Raw genomic sequence first — 7500 nt, 5'->3', positions numbered from 1 at the left:
CGTTTGTCAAACGAAACTGAATGGAAAAAAACACAGGGAAAGAAATGTGGATATTGAAAAAAAAACAATAACAACAAAAAATCCAACCAAATATGCTGCGCCTCAAAATCAGCATTCACCTATCAACAGACGTCATCAGTCGTAAGCTATCTTGTATTTGCGAACCAGTTGCAGTTATGGAATTTATTTGAGCATCATTTGTATGATCAAACGCAACAGATAAAAATATAGTCTATAAAATCGCGATTACGCAAGACGTTCCATCACTAACTTGGTCAGTGTTTGCCAGCTTGGAACAAAACGATGATTCAAATAGAAGATAATAATTAAAAAGAATATTTTTTTTAATCGAAGAAAAGAGATGGCGAAATGCTGATTTGAAAAAAAAAAATCTAATTTATAAAAAAAAAAAAAAGGGGTAGCGAGAATACGTGAGCAGAGAGAGAGAGAGAGGGAGAGAGAGAGAGAGAGAGAGAGAGAGAGAGAGAGAGAGAGAGAGAAAGAAAGAGGGGGGGAGAGGGAGAGAGAGAGAGGGGGGGGGGGAAAAGAAAAGGATACATGAGAGAGAGAGGGAGAGAGAGAGAGAGAGTGTGTGTCTGTGTGTGAGAGAGAGAGAAGGGGGGGGGGGAGACAGAGACAGAGACAGACAGAAAGAAGGGCAGTGGTAAAAGTCTGACAGACAAGACAGAAACACAATGACGTTCAGAGAGACAGACGTACTGACAGCTAGAGACGGAAAGTGGAGTATGAGAGAGAGAGACAGAGAGAGAGAGACAGACAGACAGACAGACAGACAGAGACAGAGGGAGAGAGAGAGACAGAATGACACAGAGAGGGAGACAGAGACAGAGAGAGAGAGAGACAGAAAGACACAGAGAGAGACACAGAGAGAGACACAGAGAGAGAGACACACACACACACACACACACACACAGAGAGAGAGACACACAGAGAGAGAGACAGAGGGAGAGAGAGAGACAGAGAGAGAGAGAGACAGAAAGACAGAGTGAGAGACAGAGACAGAGAGAGAGAGGCAGAAAGAGAGAGAGACAGAAAGACACAGAGAGAGACAGAGAGAGAGAGAGACAGAGAGAGACAGACAGACAGAAACAGACAGACAGAGAGAGACAAAGACAGAGAAGGAGACAGAGAGAGAGATTGAGAGAGAGTGAGAGACAGATAGAGACGGAGAGAGACACAGAGAAAGAGAGACAGAGAGAAAGAGACAGAGAGACATAGACAGAGACAGAGAGAGAGAGACAAAGACAGAGAGAGAGAGAGAGAAAGAGAGAAAGAGCCACACGAACATACACGTGAACAGATGGACGCAGACACAGACACAGACACTGAAACACACGGACAGGCAGACACAGACAGGTGGGCACACAGACAGGCACAGAGAGAGAGAGAGAGAGACAGAGAGAGAGACAAAGAGAGAGACAGAGAGAGAGACAAAGAGAGAGACAGAGAGAGAGAGAGAGACAAAGAGAGAGACAGAGAGAGAGAGAGACAAAGAGAGAGACAGAGAGAGAGACAAAGAGAGAGAAAGAGAGAGAGAGAGACAAAGAGAGAGACAGAGGAGAAAGCAGGTACTTACTCATTTTGCTTGTTTCAGTATGTGGTCACGCGGAAGTTGTTTCATTCAACTGGGCTCCTGAAGGAAATCACAATTCTCAGTCTGCCAGTTTGTTGACTGAACAACAGCGAACAGTTTGACACTGGAAAATTTTCTCTCTTCTTTTTCTTTCTTAGTTTTTTTTTTCTTTTCTTTTTTTTTTTTTTTTTTTTTAATGTGTGACTGTTTCTCCGTCTGTGTGTTTAAATTGTATGTTTGTAGTCTGGCATCTTAAGCAGCGTTTCGGATAAATTATATGTATAGTAATGAATCATATCATCACTCGTTGCAGTACATCAGTCATTCATTGAAGTTTCAGTTTCAGTTTCACTTTCTCAAGGAGGCGTCACTGCGTTCGGACAAATCCATACACGCTACACCACATCTGTTGAGCAGATGCCTGACCAGCAGCATAACCCAACGCGCTTAGTCAGGCCTTGAGTGCATGCTTACATATTTGTGTACCTATGAAAGGGGATTTCATTTTACGTAATTTCGCCAGAGGACAACACTCTCGTTGCCATGGGTTCTTTTTCAGTGCGCCAAGTGCGTGCTGCACACGGGACCTCGGTTTATCGTCTCATCCGAAAGACTAGACGCTCAGTTTGATTTTCCAGTCAAACTTAGGAGAAAGGGCGAGAGCGGGATTCGAACCCACACCCTCACGGACTCTGTGTATTGGCAGCTGAGCGTCTTAACCATTCTGCCACCTTCCTTCATTCATTGAAACAAACAAACAAACAAACAAAAAAACAAACGAACCTACTACTCATCAGTTGCATAAATGAATAGCATATAACACGTAACACTGACATTACTGCTGCTTGAACAAACAAAAAAAAACCCACAAAAACAAACAGAAACATCCTTGTATTGAATCCTCATGCGTGTCGTTAATATTGTTGTTCGCAAGTTGTCGCGGAAGAAATCGAACGAACACCAGCACTGAGCGAAAAACACGACCGTGATCGACTTTTCCTTCCTCGACTGATAGCTCGTTCACGGCGAGGCTTTTGACAACAACTCGCAACTGAACTGAAAAAGGAGAAGGCAGAATTATTTTTTCTCCAGCTTCTGTCTTTGCCGTTGGCGTCTTCACCCCCCGCCCCCGCCCCCCCCCCCCCCCACCCCCTTTTTTTTTTTTTTTTTTTGGTTATGTGAGTCTTTGTTTTCTTTTCTTTCTTTTTTTTAAGTCACAGGGCTTTTTTTTGTTCTTCTTTTTGCTTATGTTGTCACAGTTGTTGGTTTTTTTGTTGTTTTTTTTTTTTTTTTTTTTTTTTTTTTTTTAATGAAGAAATGAATCGATCTTTCGTTATTTCTTTTAGAACTCTCACCTCCCTCGTTTTCCTTTCCTTTCGTGGTTCGAAGTTTTTCTTTCTTTTCTTTTCTTTCATCCCCCCCCCCCCCCCCCGCCCCCCTTTAAAAAAAAGAAAAGAATCTATTCTTTGTTTCTTGTCTTCGTTGCTCTTGGCTGAATTCAAGACTCAAGGCAGTCAAGTCTCAAGAGGGTGATTAGAGGTGAATGCGAAGACTTTGGGGTTTGGAGAGCAGGAGAGCACTCCATCAGTCTTCAGGTGTGGAAGGGGGGGGGGGGCGTTTTGGTGTGTCTTTCAGTCCGAGTGTGTGTGGATGACAGAGGAGTGTGTGTTGTGGTGCGTGTGTGTGTGTGTGTTTGTGTGTGTGTGTGTGTGTGTGTGTGTGTGTTGTGTTTGTGTGTGTGTGTAATGTGTGTATTGTGTGTGTGTGTTGTGTGTGTGTGTGTGTGTGTGTGTGTGTGTTGTGTTTGTGTGTGTGTAATGTGTGTATTGTGTGTGTGTGTTGTGTGTGTGTGTGTGTGTGTGTGTGTGTGTGTGTGTGTGTGTGTTGTGTTTGTGTGTGTGTGTAATGTGTGTATTGTGTGTGTGTGTTGTGTGTGTGTGTGTGTGTGTGTGTGTGTGTGTGTGTGTGTGTGTGTGTTGTGTTTGTGTGTGTAATGTGTGTATTGTGTGTGTGTGTGTTGTGTGTGTGTGTGTGTGTGTGTGTGTGTGTGTGTGTGTGTGTGTGTGTGTGTGTGTGTGTGTGTGTTTGCGAACTAACGCGTGTGTTGCCACAGACGATGCTACTTGCTGGTTCAATTCAGAGATGCTCGCCAGGCACTTAGTGATGATGACTCTCCAAACCAGGATGATGCTCTGTCCGTCCGTGGTTTGTGGGATGAAGCCTACACAACATCCACCATCACCCCCCCATGCCCCCCCCCCCAAAAAAAAAACCCACAAAAAACAAAAACAACAACAACAAAAAACAAACAAACAAACAAAAAAAACCCAAACAAACAACAGCAACAGCAACAACAATAAAATCCAACGGATTTGAACTCACGAGACTATGGGGAAAACCACCGTGAAGATATTTCAACGTGAACTCTGATGATGTTAAACTGAAGACAAAGCCCCCACAGTTGGCAAGTTTCGACGAAAGCGCCGTGAAGGTATTTTTTTTAGCGTGATCCCTGGATGTTCAGTGACAATAACAAAATAAATCACGAATAACCACTGCGGATAAACAGTAGCTGTTGACAGGTTTGTCCCCTACCACCACAACCACCACCACCACCACTGACCACCACGCTATTCAAAGCAACACACGGCAGAAGTTTTTCAACGACAAGACGACAATGACACGTAATATCAGATTCATTTCCACCCGGGAACTCTCAGCCACTGCTAAAAAAAAAAAAAAAAAAAACCCAAAAAATCAACAACAACAACAACACACCACTGCCACTTGCAGTCAGCCAGTCAGTCAGCCAGTCAGTCAGTCAGTCAGCCATCCGGCCGGACGTCAGAGAAGATCGCAAACAAACGAAACGTTGATGACAGTGCAGCACAGCTGGCAGCAGCGCATCCCTTCCGTCAGTAGCCGCAGTGCCGCCGCTGAATCTGTTGTTGACTCAGTCGCAGAGAGAGCACTGACACAGAAGGAGGAAGAGGAGGAGGAGTCATTCACTCCCCCTCTCCCTCTCCCCCCCTATCTCTCTCTCTCTCCTTCCCTGTCCAAGTCACACACACACACACACACACACACACACACACACATTCAGACACGCACGTGCGCCGCGAGTACAAACACTGGCAACAGACACAGCCTTCAGGGATACAGAAGGACTGTCCAGTCCAAACGATCCTCAAGCCACAGATGTAGAAATCGAAGGCGGAGGGAGAGAGAGACACACACACACACTGACACACATACAGAGATTCAAACACGCGGTGCCGTCATGTCCACACTACAATTCTCTTACTATTGCTGCTGCTGCTGTCTACTGCTGTTGCTGCTGTCTACTGCTGCTGCTGCTGCTGCAACAGCTGTGCTGCAGTCTGCCGCATAGGCGCCTGTACGCTGCCTGATCTTTTATAACCTTCCAGCATCGCTCAGTGCCCAGCGTGGCGGCATTGTTTTGGATGCTGGGAGGGAGGGGGGGGAGGAAGGGGAGGGACGGGGTGGAGGGGGGTGGGGTGGGAGGGGGAGGGAGACAGACACCGACACACAGAGAGATGTAATGCACGGACTCACTCACAGGGGCTGCCCGCGATGCTGGCTGGTTTGTCAATGGCAGCTGGTTGGGGTGGTGGTGGTGGTGGTGGCGGTTTTAGTGGTGGTGGTGGTGTTTGTGTGTGTGTGTGTGTGTGTGTGTGTGTGTGTGTGTGTGTGTGTGTGTGTCTGGAACTGCAAGCTGCCTGGACTGAGGGTTTGATATCATTCCCTGTGGTTGTTCCCACGGAGAGTTTGCTCCCTTGGACTTTTTATTTGCCGTCCGTCTCGTGACAGTGACAGAGGTTTTTGTTCGTTGTACTTTCATTTTTCGGGCAGAAGGTAAACGGAGATGTGTGCACCCCTGGGTTCTCTTCACTGACAAAACCTTGCTGCTGCTGCTGGTGGAGGGTGGAGGAATATTTTGTTTAATGTCCTGCCACACATGCTGATGATTGTAGACATTTTGTTGAGAGTATTCCGAGTCAGGTTTTTTTTTTTCCTTTTTTTTTTTCATTTGAATGTTATTGTTTAGCATGAGAGGAGAGGGACGGAGGTGTGTGTGTGTGTGTGTGTGTGTGTGTGTGTGTGTGTGTGTGTGTGTGTGTGTGTCATTGTGTGTGTGTGTGTGTGTGTGTGTGTCATTGTGTGTGTGTGTGTGTATGTGTGTGTGTGTGTGTGTGTGTGTGTGTGTGTGTGTGTGTGTCAGTGTGTGTGAGGGTAGGGGTGGGGTGATCAATGGTGAGTTTGGGTAAACTGTGTGTATAAAGAGTGGAATGAAAGATGAATATTTGAAATGATTATATTTGAAGAAAATTACTTTACAGGCTTCGTAAAAGAGAAGTCGTTAATCTAATCACAGAAACAACTGGTATAAATGCAAAGCTACTGCTGGTACTGATGATGATGATGATGATGGTCATCATCATCATCATCATCTTCTTCTTCTCATTGTTGATGTGTTGTTGTTGTTTTGTCGCGGTTGTTATCACAAGGACAACTGGAAGGCAAGGTAATGCCTAAACTCTTTCATCACTGATATCTTGAAGTGTTTGAGTCTTTATCAGCCTTGGGTAGCTAGAGCCGTCACTACTGACTACTGACTACTGATGCTGATGCTACTGTTGCTGTTAGAACTGCTCAGTACCACTGGCATCTGTTGCTGGTGATGGTGGTGCGGTTTCTTCTACGATTACCGCTGCTGAGACAAGTGTTAATTAAACCAGAATAATGTCCAATAGGGTAAATTACACCAAAAAGTATTCAGAACCCCCCTGAAGGAAGGAAGGAAGGAAGGAAGGAAGGAAGGAGGGAAAGAAGGAAGGAAGGAGGGAAGGAAGGAAGGAAGGAAGGAAGGGAAGGAAGGAAGGAAGGAAGGAAGGAAGGAAGGAAGGAATTTCGTTTAATATCCCGTCGCGCATAATTGCTGGTGATTGTAGACATTTCTTTGTAGTATTTATCTCATTTTTTTTGCATTTATTATGATTATTATGATTATGATTATGATGATGATGATTATTATTAGTAGTATGATGATGATGATGATGATGATGATGATGATGGTGATGATGATGATGATTAGCATCATCATCATTATTATCATCATTATTAGCATTTACACCAAATCTTGAAAATAAGTCCCAGGCGTTTACAAATAGGACAAAAAACGTAATTATCCAAAAAGGGAAAATCGATCACAAGATACCAAACACTATTAAAAATCATTCACACACACCATACCGCCCTCCCCTCACACACACCCACAACACACACAAACACGTGGATGTTATCGTTTAGGAGAGGAGGGGAAGGGGCGGGGGGGGGGGGGGGGGGGGAATGGATAGTTTTGTTGTTTTGTTGTTGTTGTTGTTTTTTGGGGGGGGAGGTAAACCGGGAAAAGTGAGGGTGGAATTTGAAATTTAAAAAAAAAAAAAAAAAAGAAGAAGAAGAGTTCAATTATAGAAAATTACTTTATGGACTTCCTAAAAGAGAAATTTTCATCAAACAAGAGAAACGACTGATAATTAACGGGACCCCCCCCCCCTCTTCCCCCCGCCTCCACACACACACAAAACAACAACAAAAACCATCAAAAACATCAACTTTTTTATTTTTAATCTAAAATTTTTTTATTTTTTTATTATTAATTTATTTTTTATTTTTTGGTTATTTCATTTTTTTTTTAATTTAAATTATTTTTTTATTTATTTATTTATTTTTCTCACAAGGCCTGACTAAGCGCTTTTGGTTACGCTGCTGGTCAGGCATCTGCTTGGCAGATGTGGTGTAGCGTATATGGATTTGACCGAACGCAGTGACGCCTCCTTGAGCTACTGATACTGATACTGATACAACGTTCCCAGTCACTTGCG

At 44.1% G+C, this 7500-nt stretch overlaps 1 protein-coding gene across 1 annotated transcript in view; it reads right to left on the bottom strand.

The window, feature by feature from the left end:
- LOC143283331 (arrestin domain-containing protein 3-like) overlaps positions 1-1732 on the bottom strand; it is a 202283-nt gene extending 200551 nt beyond the window's left edge. The window contains exon 1 of the mRNA XM_076589530.1: positions 1598-1732. The gene's annotated coding sequence lies outside the window, so the exon portion shown is untranslated. The remainder of the gene's footprint in view (positions 1-1597) is intronic.
- Between the last annotated feature and the right edge of the window lie 5768 nt (positions 1733-7500).

This window comes from Babylonia areolata, chromosome 6, assembly GCF_041734735.1.
Source record: "Babylonia areolata isolate BAREFJ2019XMU chromosome 6, ASM4173473v1, whole genome shotgun sequence".
In the NCBI taxonomy this organism is placed as follows: Eukaryota; Metazoa; Mollusca; class Gastropoda; order Neogastropoda; family Buccinidae; genus Babylonia; species Babylonia areolata.
This window is presented reverse-complemented; position numbering and strand designations above follow the sequence as displayed.